Source organism: Diospyros lotus, chromosome 6 (assembly GCF_014633365.1).
Source record: "Diospyros lotus cultivar Yz01 chromosome 6, ASM1463336v1, whole genome shotgun sequence".
Classification (NCBI taxonomy): Eukaryota; Viridiplantae; Streptophyta; class Magnoliopsida; order Ericales; family Ebenaceae; genus Diospyros; species Diospyros lotus.
This window is the reverse complement of record NC_068343.1, coordinates 21112907-21127931: the sequence shown is the minus strand read 5'-3', so window position 1 is coordinate 21127931 and position 15025 is coordinate 21112907.

The following is a 15025-nucleotide window of genomic DNA, read 5'->3' as shown; positions in this document are numbered from 1 at the left end:
TATCCATATCATTTTTTTATATTTCTTTCTCTTTTTAATTCTAAAAAAATAAAAAATAACGACCACATATTTTATTTTTTTATTTTTAAAATAGTGAAACTTCAAATAAGTCACTGTATTTTGACCTAAGTGTTAAATTAGTCACTAACTTTAAAAAAGGGCAAATAAACCAGTGCACTTTCAAATCTAAGACCAAATTGACTATTGTACTTTAAAAAGATTCAAATAAGTCACTCTCTGTAAAACACAAGATTATGTTAGTTATTATGGTGGATGTTATTTTAAAGTTTTTTAGTGACATCAACTTTATCCCCAATCAAAAGAATCTCTTATAGTTATAAATGTTTAAATCAAACACCAATTCTAGATTTGCAGACCCACACACAATTGTAATTTGATTACTTTTAAAATGTAATGGTCAATTTGGGTTCGAATAAGAAAATGCAATAATTTTTTTCTAAAGTATAGTGACCAATTTAATCATAAGTTAAAGTACACTAACTTATTTGGCGCTTGACTATTCTTTGAAATTTTAAGAAGAAAATAAAGATAAAGGGACATGTACGATAGAGGGCAAAGCGATTGAGTTCAACTCAATCATAATTGACTTAATGAAAAGTAAACAAGAAAAAGATAAGAGAAAATAAAGGATCAATGTCAAAAAAAAAAAAGTTGTCATCATTAGAAAAAAGAAATTGCCATTGTAAAGAGAAAGTTGTTTGAGAATGAAAGGGTAAGAAAAAGATATATATAGAAAGAAAGAAAATGAGAGAGAGCATGTGTGTGTGTGAGTGTGATTGTGTGCGTGTGTAAGAGAAAGAGAAAAAAAAAATGGATGAGGGATATTTGAGATAATTTTTAGTTTATAGTACCAACTTATCTAATTGTGAAAATTAGGTGGTATTCTTTTCATGTTTTAATTTTTAGTTTTGAATTTATTTTTAATTTTATATTTTAAGTATTTGTTTTGAGATTTTTAAAAATGTATTTTTTTTTGTCATTATGAGAAACTATTTCTAAAAACAGAAAAGTAGAAAACGTATTTGTTTTGAAATTTTGTAAAATATTATTTTATGATATTTTATTTAAGAAATTTGATTATTAAATAATAAAATCAACTCTTTTTAATATAACATTTTATATTAAATATTATTATACATAATATGTGTAATACACTTACTAATATACTATACCTAATATATATTTTTAATTATAATATATCTATACTACATTTTTAAATTTTTAAATAAATATTTGTTTTCTAAATTTAAGAATAATTTTTTTCCTTTTCTTTTTTCTTTTTCTTTTTTTATTCTCTTCGATGCTTACTTCTTCTTCGTCGTTGACGACTACCACTAGCTGGAGATTCACACGATCAGAGCTTATTATTAGAAAGGCCAAGCTAAGAGGGTTAACATACACAAAAATGAGCTAGATTTAACAGTTAGATTTTAATAGATTTGATTTTTAATTTTTTGTCAAACCTCAAAAACGCAGTCAATCACCGTGACTGGTGGTTTCATGGCTGTCGATCGTCATTTGGATGTTGCTTGGTTGGCCGGTGGTCATCAAAACATCATCGCCTGCTTGCTCTGTTATGGTTGTCATCTGCCAAGCCTCATCAAGCCATCAACAGCATTATCAAGCCATCATAGTCGACTTCATGTGGCCGCCAGTGATGGAGGATGAAGGAGGAAAAATGAGGAGTCGGTGGTAGTGGTGGCGAGCAAGATCGATGGCAGCGGGAAGAAATGAGAAATGAGATAAGAGATGAAGGAGAGAGAAAGCGAGAGACAATAGGTTCAACGATTAGGATTTGGGATGGGGGTGTTGTTTTTCTGCGTTTTGTGTTTTTAATTAGTTTTGGCTAAAAACACCCAAAACAACAAATGTTGTTTTGGATTTTCTTTATCAATTTTTTTCTTGTTTTCAAAAATATATTTTTAAAAATAGCAAAGTAAACACGTTTTCAGTATTTTTAAAAATTGAAAATTCAAAACGAATTGAAAACAACAAAGAGAACATACCCTAAATTATTCTCAATTTTTAATATCAGGGATACTTATGTAATTTTTAAAAATCAACGACTGGTCCACTTATCATATTTGGTAAATTACACTCAAAGATTGTAAAGTTTTCTAAAAAGACAAAGGCACCTTTAATATTTGAGAAATAATAGCAACCTCACCTAATTTTATAACTTCAACTACACTTTCCATTATCATTGGTAACATTGTTAATATCACAAAAATACTCTTATATTTTCTCACTCCTTCCCTTTTATTCTCCTTTGTTTGATGAACTACAAAAAATTCGATAATTTGTCAATTACTTTATTTCTTTATCTAGTTCAATTCAATGATGACTAACCATTATCGAATTAAAAAGAAAAAAAAATCAATAGATAGCTAGATTTTGACTAGTTTACCTTATAAGAGGAAAAGAATAAAATGAGAGAAAATATGAGAATATTTTTTTATATTAAAATTTTAGGGTGCATTCTTTTTACTTTTTAATTTTTAATCTTGAGTTTTGAATTTATTTTCAATTTTCTGTTTTGGTAGTTTATTTTCAAAAAATTGAAAATGCATTTTTTTTATCATTTTGAAAAACTATTTCTCAAAATAAAAAACAAAAAAATGCGTTCTCTTTAAAATTTTAAAAATAATTAAAATAACATTTTATTAAATGAATTTAATTATTCAAAAAAGTAAAATTATTTAATTTTGAATAAATAAATAAATTAACTTGAAAAAAAATTAATTTCCAAGTCAATACAAATATGCAATCGGAACTCCCCACAGTTGATAATTCGACATGTTCTAGTGCTCTGTTTTGTAGATAACAGTGCAAGAAAGACAACGATTGTCCACCTCTACAACCCACATTTCAGAGAGATAATTAATTTCTTGAATCAATTAATTGTATCAGGTTACATCGATCTTTGATGATGTGCTCTACCATTGGCTGAAGAGCACTTGAAGGCGATGTCCAAAGTAAACTTCTAGAGGCTAACGACGGTGATGGGTTTCCTTTTGACGAGATTCCGAGCAACAACATCATCCATGGCGACGTAGTCCATGGAGTAGATCACCATCTTATCGCATGTTTCCAGGCCCTTACCGGATGGGAAGTCTGGAATGTGCGGAATCCTGCTGAACCTTCTCATGCATAAGATTAGAAAATCTACTTGATAAACTTGATTCACCGCCATGAAAATGCTCAAGTAAAACTCAAAATGAAACCTATTTTCCGTGTTTTGAATTTGAAGTTTGTTTTGGATGAAAATACCCAAAATAATTTTTTTGTTGTTTTGGATTTTCTTTATATATATATTTTTTTATTTTTGAAAATATGTTTTTGAAAACAGTAAAGAGAACGCAAAATATTTGTAAAGCAGTGACAAAGGAAAAAGTGTAATTAAAGTTATAAAATTAAGGAAAATCTTTGTCATTTTTTAAATCTTAGGAGTATCTCTATGCTTTTATCAAACCATAGGAGTAAGTTTCAAATGTCATTTAAAAATTGATAGCAAGATTTCATAGTGAAAAAAATAAATATATAATTTTTTAGTAGATTTTTGTTAGGTAAAAATGATCAAGTAAAATTTTGCAAGGTGAAAGCAAATATTATGTTAAATTTTAAGTATATATAATTATTTTTATATAAAAAATATATAATTATTCTTAAATTATAATATAAAATGCTTTATGAGTAAATTTTACACACCACTCCTAAGATTTGATAAAAAGGTATCGACCATCCATGTCGCCCCTCCAAGGGTCCCGTTCGCAAGACATAAAGATGGGGTTTATGGGGAGAGTAGTCGTTTCCTAAAAGTCCACTTCGATGTATATCGGTTGTGACCGCATCCAGATTTACTTGGAGAGCGAATCAGAGGGAAGGCCGCTCTCCCCATAATTATTTGGGTGAAGTTCGAACATCTGGATCATTAAAAAAATATATATATATTAACCTCTGCTACTCTTAAAAAAGTAAAAAAAAAAAAAAACTATTTTTCCCCTACCTATATTACCCTTTTTCTCTCTTATCTCTACCTCTAACCTCTCTCATTTTTTTTTTAATCATAAACTATCATTCATCAACTACCAGCCACACCCTCCACTTGGTTTATGAAAGAATTTATGAAAAGTTCAAGTGAGAGATGAGAGAAAAGTAAAGAATTCATGAAAAATCAAATCTAGCTTGTTTATCTTCAAAGATGAATGTTCATTCATCTTGAGAAGTTCAAAAATGTTCATCTTACCTAGTTTGAAGATGAACGAAATCATATCATGACTTACACATAGATCCAAGTTTATTGTCCATTTTGGTTCGAAATGAACAACAAACCCACATCTAGGTTTAGAGATGAATGAATAAATGTTCATCTTTGAACTCTTTGATCAAACCAAGTTCTTAGTTCCTTAAGATCTAGGTTCAAATATGAATGAATTAAGATCTTGGTTTATTAATATGAATGGACCCAACAATTTAACCTAGATCGAGTTTGAGGTAAACTTTTGGGTTAATTTATCTTGATTAATTGAATTCGTCTATCTTAAATCTAGATGGTGGTTCATCTTTATAGATGAAAGAGAGAAAGATAAAGAAAAAGAGAAAACCACATCAACTTAGAAAAAGAAAATGAGATACTCATCAATGTCATAAAGTCGAAACACTGTTGCGCCATGATTTTACTTCTATATCTCGTTTCCAATTAGCATTCTTGCTTCCCTATATCAATGGTGATTATCACTATCTCACCCCTACAACAATATTAATACATCTCTGCAACACTATTATGCCCTTTCCATGACACCATTGTGCCTATGGTGTTGGAAAGGGATCTCTGCAATTAGGATGCAAAACTGTTTTGCAACCTTATTTGCAATGGGTTGTTATCAATCATTACACCTTACATAGAAAGTGAAAGAGTGTGTAGAGCCATGGTCATTAGTGAGCTCACCAATCAACTGCCCAAAGAGATATAAATGAGAGAAAGAGAAAAAAATATAGAATAAGATATATATATATATATATAAGAATATTTTAGGCATTTAAAAAATATGATTGGCAATTTTCAAATGCCAAGGGAAATTGATGTGAGTGGTGAAAATCAAAAGAGGTTGGTGTTATTTTTTAGAGCACATGGATGGTCGATACCTTTTTATCAAACCTTAGGGTGCATGATGTGTGAAATTTAGTCATGTTTTTGTTGAGCCAAATTGCTCCAATCAGCCTATTATGTATTTTGATGTTTAACAAAATATAATTTTAATAAAACTATTTTTAGTATATTTTAAATTTCCCTATGGATTTTTTATATGTCTTATGGTGGAATATATATTTTAAGTATTATAGTATTTTGCGTATCAAAATAAATCAAGAAATATTATTTTTCGAAGCCGGGAAGATTAGCACATTATAAGAAGACATATAAGAAAATGTTTTCATTTTGAAAAACTATATCCCAGTATTTTGATAACTAATATTCATTGTTGTTAAAATGATTTTTAATGAATTTTTTAAGAAATAGAAGGTATATTTTTTTGGAGGTGGTAAAATTGCTAAATTCTGAATTTGTTCTAAAACTAAAATTTTATTTTCTTATTGTTATGAATTTTGATTTTTAGATATTTTTATTGAATCTAAATAGGGGTACTTTCTTATTTATATTTATGTATTAAAGTAAATAGAAGGTAAAATATAAATTAAAGAAAATATGGACATTTATTTGTAATGTCCACATTATTATGGATTATATCTTATAATCTATACATGCTATGGATTATATCTTCAAAAAATTGCTATATGTATAAAATTTATTTTTTGTAAAATTAACTTCAGAAGTCGACTCTGGGTTCAATGACGTCAACTCCTCTTAAGCTGAAGTTGATTTTTATATAGCTTTAGTCGACCTAGCTGAGAGCCATTTATGTAGAGTTGACCCAACCGAGAGCTATTTTTTGAGAAGTCGACTCCTATTTAAAGAAGTTGACTTTCAGTATTGAAAGTCGACTCTCATTCAAATGGAAGTCGACTCCTGTTTCAGGAAAGTCGACTCCTCGAGTCCAATGGTCAAATTTTTCTAGCCATTACAAATCTGTTGGAAGCTCAAGTATAATATCTTCAAGAGATTTCTACAGAAAACTAATGCACTATCAAGATCTATCATTCTAAAGTACACCCAAGCTCTCAAGCACTCAAGAAAAGCAATCCAAGGCCTAAGGGTTAAAAATCAATCCATTGGAGCCCAAGGCAAAGAAGAAGAAGTTTTCTTCTTGTTGGTAATTCTTGTATCATTTGTATATTTGCCTTGTAATATTTGTTCTTGTATTCATATCCATATTAGTCCAAGTTTGTTGGACATAAGATTGTTTATTTGTATTAATTATGGATTGTGAGTGGCATCCTAGAGCCCATTGTAATCTACGTGGGTTGTATTAGTTTTCGGGGTGAGCTAAGGGGAAAACCTCAGTGTGGTGTAAAAGTCTCCTAGGTGAACTTGTTGGAAAACCTAGGTGTGGTTATAGTGGAATCTCAAGTGTCGGGTTGACTTTGAGAGAGTGGACGTATGTGTTGGAAACATTGAACCACTATATATCTTATGTTAATATTGTGATTATTTGTGTATTTATATTGTTATCACTCTCAAACAACATATATATTTATATCAAATATTTTTATTATATAAGAAAAGCTGAAGAGTTTTTAAAAGGGAAGAATTCGATTGAATCAGTTTTTAATCCTCAATTTACCCCTCTCTTGAGTGGCCATTGTGTGTCAAGAGACCAACAGTTTTCTTTGAGTAAAAAGATTTTATTGCATTTCTTTTATTTACAAAAACCTTAAAGGTCTCTTGTATCATCAAAAATAAAACAAAAGATAAATTGCATCCAGATTCCTTATGATACAGGTCATTTGCACGAAGATCTCCTGTGGTTAAGAAATGATTCTGAAGATTCCTATGACTTTTAATTTTTGCTTAGACACCTCTCTTCTATTACAAAAAATATCAATTAAACTCCAATTAAACTTAATTAATTTAATTATTCATAATTAAATTATATTAAATTAAAATTGGCAAACATAAAATGTAGAAAAAAAAAAAAAAACAACCATCGACGTTTGCATCTTTGAGAACTGATGGGTGCTAGAACCCATCATTTTTAGCATTGTTGGGTTTTAACAATGATTTTAGAACTAGAGAAAGATGAAAAAGACAAAGAGATGAAAATAAAGAAAGAGGAAGAGAGAATGAGAATAACCTCGTTCCACTAGTAATTCACTAAATCTACTATTTTTTTTTTTTGTGAAATAGTAGGATTATGGGTTTGATTTGCAAAGAAATGAATCCCATTAATGGCTAAATCAACAATAGGATTAGAAAAATCAATGGCCAAATGGAGCCTTTTCCTAAAATCTTTTCCTTTTTCTTCTTTTTTTTTCTTTCTCGTTTCAAATTTGGAACCCTTGCCAAAAAGAAAAAAAATCCTTCCTTAATTATCTTTTTGGAAAGACAAAAAATTGCGTAACATACTTGAGTAGGAGATTATGATAGTCAATTATAAAATATTTTTACTCGATTAAACTAATACATGTAATTGACTAATTAGAAAATGACTTGAGCATTACTCAGTTAGATTCAAAGCATACTCGATTAGATTTTCACAAAATATTTTCTAAAACTTTATTCGACTAACACAAAGAGGTTACTTGATTGACTCTCACAAGTTTTATGAAATACTCAATTAATATGAACATATACTCGACTATTTTGAAAATATATTTAAGTATGAAATTATCAAACTTAAAAGTGAAGGGAATCACTAATATGGCGGTATAGGCAAAAATAAAATTTTTACAGGTGTATTAGATACACGCAGCAAAATATAACATACACGCCATATATAACTTGAGTATTTAAGCAACATGCATATTCAATAATTGAATATATAAATAAATTGCATACCTAATGTCTGATGTAAGGTTGGGGTACAGAAACTATTTCTGTACTGTGACTGTGTTCACCTCACGATGTGGTGATCTTAATTGGTCAACACCTAGTATGCAGTAGGTATTGTTCTGGTCACCTCTTCCTGTACTAGACACAGAGGATCTGCGTATTATTGGTGCCCGTATCTTAAAATTATATGAGTAACTATTACACATATAATTACTATGATATTTAAGAAGAAGAAGAAATGAAGTAGCGTAGGTGAGAGAGAAGAGAGAGAGGGGTAGAGGCTCTGCCTCTGTCATTTTGTTCAATCTCTCCCCTCTTCCCTTTATCTTCCTTCCTCTTCCACAATTCAATTTTATTTTCATCTCCACCACCCCACCATTCCAATTACGCAAGTAATAATTCAAAGGTTACTATGCACTATACAAATTTCGACGCCGCCTCTTACTATGCAATCTTTAATTGATTTCATATTGTGCACCATGCACTATTACTATGCACTATGCATTATTGGCAGGGACTAATGGTCAACATTTGACTAATCAATTCCAGAGACATTTTTGGGCACACAATGTTGATACTAAACGCAACACTATATGGTGTGTGACTTTCTAGGTTCACTACCTGCTAGCAATCAGATAACACTGAAACCTTTTTCGGTATCAGTTAACTCCTTGACCCATCACCGAAACTTCTCCGAATCACGATGATATTCTGAGAGTTCCTAAATAGCGACTAGAAGCGGTTCAAGACAGTATAGGTGGCAGTGAAGTTTCACTGCAAGCGAACCTATTACAGTTAACGATTTTCGTGTACTATAATCCTTCTATCACCTAACGTCTGGCTGCACTCTCACCCTACAATTAAAACACAAAACAAAACACAACAAAAATTTTATATTTTTTTTCTTTATTTAGGTGAGAGGTTTATACTCGTCAGTGTACGAGTGCAGTTGTAGTTCAAATTTAAATTTATACTTTCTAGATGAGTCTAGTCATCCACTGAGAGATTTATTTATAACAAAAGAAAAAGAATGTTACACACACATACGCATTTAGATGGATTGATAACAAGATTTTTTTTATGATTTTTTTAATAACAGATACTAGGAAATAAATCAAGGTAGAAGTTGAAATAAATGCTTAATGTGAGGATATAAAATTGGATAGTACTTGAGTTAAGATAATTTCAGCACCAACCCGTTGATTCCCAAATTTTAGCAGACAAGGTTAGTAACATTAATTTAATTTCAGATATGAGGGTTTGTTACTAAATGCAATTAGAGATAATGATAGTTCTAGTTTAAGCAATCCCCATACATAATATGCGAGATTCTAATTTAAGCAACTATCATAAATTCAATTACAATTAATATACAAAACAACTAAATTAATCATCCGGGTTTGGGTATGATAGCGTTTTCAGTTCTAGTAACTCTCATGCGTGACATGAAAACTCTAAGTTAGCCTTACGCTCCAATCCAAACCTAGTGATTTCCCAATAATTAAAACTCACTCATACTGAAATTTAAATTAATGTTACTTATTTAAAGTGCAGCTTTGTTTAGAAATCATTGGCGTTGGACACTGTCCTTACCTTAACCCAATATTAGATTTAGCTACTCATTTCCATTTAAAAGTTAATTGACAAGAATTTAAATGGCATAATTTAAATAACAGAATTTAAATGACAAGAATTAAAATAGCAGAAACTAACCGGCCATTTAAGCGGTGGATAATTAAAGACACGAATTAAAATTACAGAAATTTAAAGGCAGAAATTAATCGGCCATTTAGGCGATAGATAATAAAGTAACAATAAATGACATAGGAATTTAGAAGAAGAAAGAAAGGAAGTAAGATTACAAGAGAAAACAAGAGAGAGAATAAGAGCAATTCTCTAAGAGAAACTCTAAGAACAAAACTAAATTTTGATTCAAGTAATAACAACATTTTTACAAATGCACCCAAGTGAGCTATTTATAGCCCATAAGATACAATACTAACCACACAATTATTCAACTAAACATAATTATATCTAATGGGCACTCGCAAAACATTCACCTAACTAGTGGAAGAAAATTAGGTTAAAGACAAAAAATACAAAAGACTTTAGGTAGTGGACTACTCATAAGAATACAAAAGACTTTAGGTGATAAATCACTCATAAAAAAAAATAAAAAATAAAGAAAAGTTTTCTACAAATTGGGCTTTGTTGGGCCTTTGGTTGGTATTGGGCCTTTCTTATGTTGGATTCTATTTGATAGTTGGGCCAAGTGCACTTGAAACATCCTCTAGACTCCATAGTTGGCCCATGGATTTGAGCAACAATAATGGGTAATCCAACGTCTTCGATTTATGCCCCCTAATTAATTGTAGAAGTCAACTTCTTTACTTTATCCTGTAATAATATGTAATGCAAATAATTATTTATTTTAAGCATAATTATAAAACCAAAATGGGAATATAATTCATTAAGATTTAGGAAATATTGACCTCTTATCACACCCCCCAACTTGAATATTGCTAGTCTCTTAGCAATCAGATTGTACACCAGCCATGATCTAATCGCAATACTTGCATGAATATAGAAATTTGAAATTCGAAACCAAAATACGTAGAATAGAACATTCAAAATAAGTCGAACATTCAAAATTAGATTTCTGGGTAAAGGACATACAATCTTAGGAATAACAATCAGGATGATCAATACACGAACTTACTCCCTCGAAGTTTTGACTTTAAACCTTACTGTGGATTTTTCCTCCAATAAAACGATTCCTCAGGTGTACACATAAGGGGGTGCGCCGTTATAAGAGTAAATGTAGAACAAGTTCAAAACTCGGTGTCATCCCAAATACAAGAAACGTATTTTCATGAAAGAACGGGGAAATTGACATAGCTTCATGACTGGAATAATGCCCTAGATAAATAACTTCTGAATTTAAACATAATTCCCTACTCCGAACTCGAATTCTGAGATCACATGATTTATAGTATTAAAAGGGATCAGACCAGGTTATAATGGAGTTATGAGGTTAATACAGGTTGTCAAAGAAAATGATAGAGTATGCAAATGGTGTGCTGGGATTTTTTTTTTTTTTTTTAACATTTGTTTTGAAACAATTGTGCTTAATAGCTAAGGGAATTTTTTTTTTCACCTTTTTTTTTTTAAACATGAAAATAGCTAGACAGACTAATTCCCAAAATCACACCAAGTTGGACAAAATTCATATGGTTATGGGTTAAAAGAGGATAACGAAAGAAATTGTACTACAAATGGCTCACATGGGCTAGCAAGGGAGGTTAATGTAAAGAAAAAAAAAAGGTTAATAAGCCCAAAATAAAAGAAATTGATCCCCCTATCATGCTTCTACAAAATGTTAATCAGTCATCTAATTCGGAATTTGAAACCGGTCAAATTCATCCGCTATCATACTAGACATTCAAAGGGATTTGATGTTTTGAAGCCATTGAAAAGATGAGATAAACAATAAAGCATATTTAGAGTAAGTGTTATTTCACTCAGAATTAACGGTTATTAGGCTCAAACACTCACTTGGGTAATAGTCTCTACTTCTGTTGAGGGATCATACACTGTACTAATCAGCTAATTACTATCACCTTTGATTTTATGACCGATAACCAATTTTTTAAAATTTTGAATACTCGATGAATGCAAATTACTTGTTCCAATGCATATACGTTTTCAAATAAGAAATCAATGCATTCATGTTTTGTATTGCAGACTTAACCAGCTATTAGTGCATAACTCCAAAGCTTTAGGAATAGCGTTATTTAAAACACAAATATTTTTTTTTTAATGAGAGCAGATAAAGATAATCAATTCACAGAAGACTACAGGCAAATAATAGCAAACTCACAGCTAAACATGAACAAAATAATTCATAATTAGACCTTACACCTCCCAACTTAAATTGCAGTAATAAAATAAGTTTGTTAGGAATACCTATAACTCCACAAGTCCATAGATTTACTGTGAACTGTTAGAACTCAAACAAACAAATGAGCATAATATATATATTTATATTTTCACATAAAAAAAAATTATGCAAGTTATAAGATAAACAAAATGCATCTCAAGAGTACAAAAAGTACTCCTTACTCAGTCATCTTATCATAGACTTGCCTAACAACATTCCACAGTTTTTTTTTTGTTTTTTTTTTTAAAGAACACAAGATAAAAGAAAAATTTCATGCAAGTCATAGGAGATGCGTCTCAAGAGTACAAAAAGTACTCCTTACTCAGCCATCTCATCATAAACTTGTCTACAAGGATAAATCTAAATTAATCGGACCCCTTTGGCGCTTTTTCTGATTATCTTAGACCAATCTATCCGAGGTTCATAAGGATCGTGCTGTGGAACATAAGCGTGTAATTTCTCTAGCAGCTCATCAATGGTGGATGCAGAAATGAGAATCTTTTTTGCTAAAAGAGAAATGAACTTTTGATCCACAGCCTGATTAAGAAAAAAGAGCAACCCATCAAAAAAATGGTTAACATTTAAAAGTCCAATGGGTTTGGTATGGAGATTACTCTTGGCCTAGGAGATTATACAAAATATTTCTTCAAGTGTTCCAAAACCTCCTGGTAAAGCAATGAATGCGTCTGACTGATAAATCTTACAAGTCATGCGCTCAGACATAGAAGTCGTTTATATAAGTTGACCGCGTGTAATTCCAAAAATATGTGGTTCAGCAAAAGGGATTGGCATTACACCTACCACATATGATTTTCCAAGATGTGTAGCTTGCAAAATACAACCATTCAATCCACGACTTCCCCCTCTATATACCAAATTCATTTTTTTCTCTCCTAATTTTAGGCCAAGTTCGCTTGCTGCAAGTGCGTAACAACTATCCCTCCTGAGTTGAGAGCCACATAGTACACATATGGTGTTGATTCGACGAACTAACTGACCTTCCATTTATATTTGTTCTTTATGTATGCCCTGAAAAGAGATTTGGTGATCAAAAGTAGGTATACAAAAATTTAACAAGAAATAAACACAAACAAAAATTATGCGTATGTACAAATAGTTGTGATTGTGGTTCACATCTTCCTCTGGTTTTACGTCTAGAAACGGTTTAAACACCTTCTATGAAGTGGGGATAAGCTTCCCATCCAATTTTCTTAAAGATTGGCAAACAAGGTCGTTTTTAGTCAGATTCCCAAGACTATAGAGTTAGTGGTCACTTATGAACTGGGTTTATAAAGCAAGAAGTTCTCTTTGCACTATTCCACACGGATGCGTCTCAAGAGTCAATCGGATATCATCCAAAGACTCCTTACTCAGCCCATCCTTTATGAAACTAATTTTGTCTTCTCGATTTACGGACGTAAACCCCACAAATTTGCATTGTGTGTTACAGGTCCAACGAGCACATTTATGACAACCATTCACTCTTTTCGCTCTTCATTTCTTCGTAAAACTACTCTTCCCCAAACCTGAAAAGTGCTTAAAACTAGGTGAAGTTTTGCCTAGTAATCGAATTTTTGCTTCGATCAACTAGCGAATATCTTTAAAAATGTTATTATACATCAACATTCTAAGTCTTTCACACCTAGTGCGATAAATTTTTTTCAAATCATTCATTGGGAGAGATGGATAGTACTTGCGAATTTTTGAGAGTTGAAGATCCATTTTTTTTTTTGATTAAAACACAACTATAATAAAATAAAACTAAAAACTATGAATCTTGCAAAATGAACGAGAGTACTTGATCGGAGAACAACACGAAGGAGAGGAGACTGAGCTTGCTTGCAGAAGTGTGGCTTACTTCATACAGATATGGAGTCTCTTATAGAGCAATGGGCATCACTATTCTACACTCGGCTTGAGGCATGCCATAATTGTAGAGTCAGGCTTGGCGTCTTTTTTTTCAACGCTTAGTGTCTCATTTTTCAACATTTGGCAATGTGCCTCTTCCTTTATAGGACAGTGTGATTGCACTGCCCGAGAAAAATGGCTACCACCAGCGTCAATTCTGTCTCTCTCAATTCATTTTTTTTTTTAGGGTTTTTAGGGGCCTAATAAAATCATATATACCACACAAGGCAATATTATCAAGTCAAACAAAATTATTTGCACAATGGATCAATTTCAAACACCAACAACTCAATTCTTAGGTACACCTTACCCCCCAACTTGAATTACGTATTGTCCTCAATCGGCAATAAAAGGATAGAAGATAGGTATACCTAGCGGTCTTCAACGCATGAACTCGTATGCAAAAATTTTATTTAGACTGCACACAGAAAAATACTATTTAAGTAATGCAGAAAAGAAACAATTTATATATATATATATTTATATACCTTTTTTTTTTTTTTACTGTCCCAAATCTAGAGACATCCATTTAACCTAAATGGAAATGTGGTCTTTTAACGTCAGATTCCCAGACGACATGAAACTTCCTTTACTCATCAGATGATGGTGGATCATCCAAATCCACAACTCATTTATTCTTCTCAACATTACCCTGGTATGGTTTCAACCTATGACCATTAACTGTAAGAAGTTGTCCTGACTCCGAATTTTCTATCTCAAAGGCCCCATATTCTGAGATGGACTTGATTACAAAGGGACCGACCCATCGAGACTTCAATTTTCCTGGGAAGAAATGCAATCGAGAATCGTACAAGAGTACCTGTTGCCCTACCTAAAATCTTTTTTGAATGATGTGCCGATCATGCAACTCTTTCATGCGAACCTTGGCCAATCGTGCATTTTTAAATGCCTCGTTCCGAATTTCCTCGAGCTCATTCAATTGGAGCTTCCTAGAAATGCCTGCTTTAGTTAGACTCTTGTTGATATTTTGAATTGCCCAATATGCTTTATGCTCAATTTCCACCGGCAGATGACAAGATTTACCGTATACTAGCCTATAGTGGGACATTCCTAAAATTGTTTTGTAAGCTATCCTGTATGCCCAAAGAGCGTTTACTAGTCTTAAGGACCAATCTTTACGATTAGAAGCAACAGTCTTTTCCAATATGCGCTTAATCTCCCTATTGGCTAACTCGGCTTGACCATTG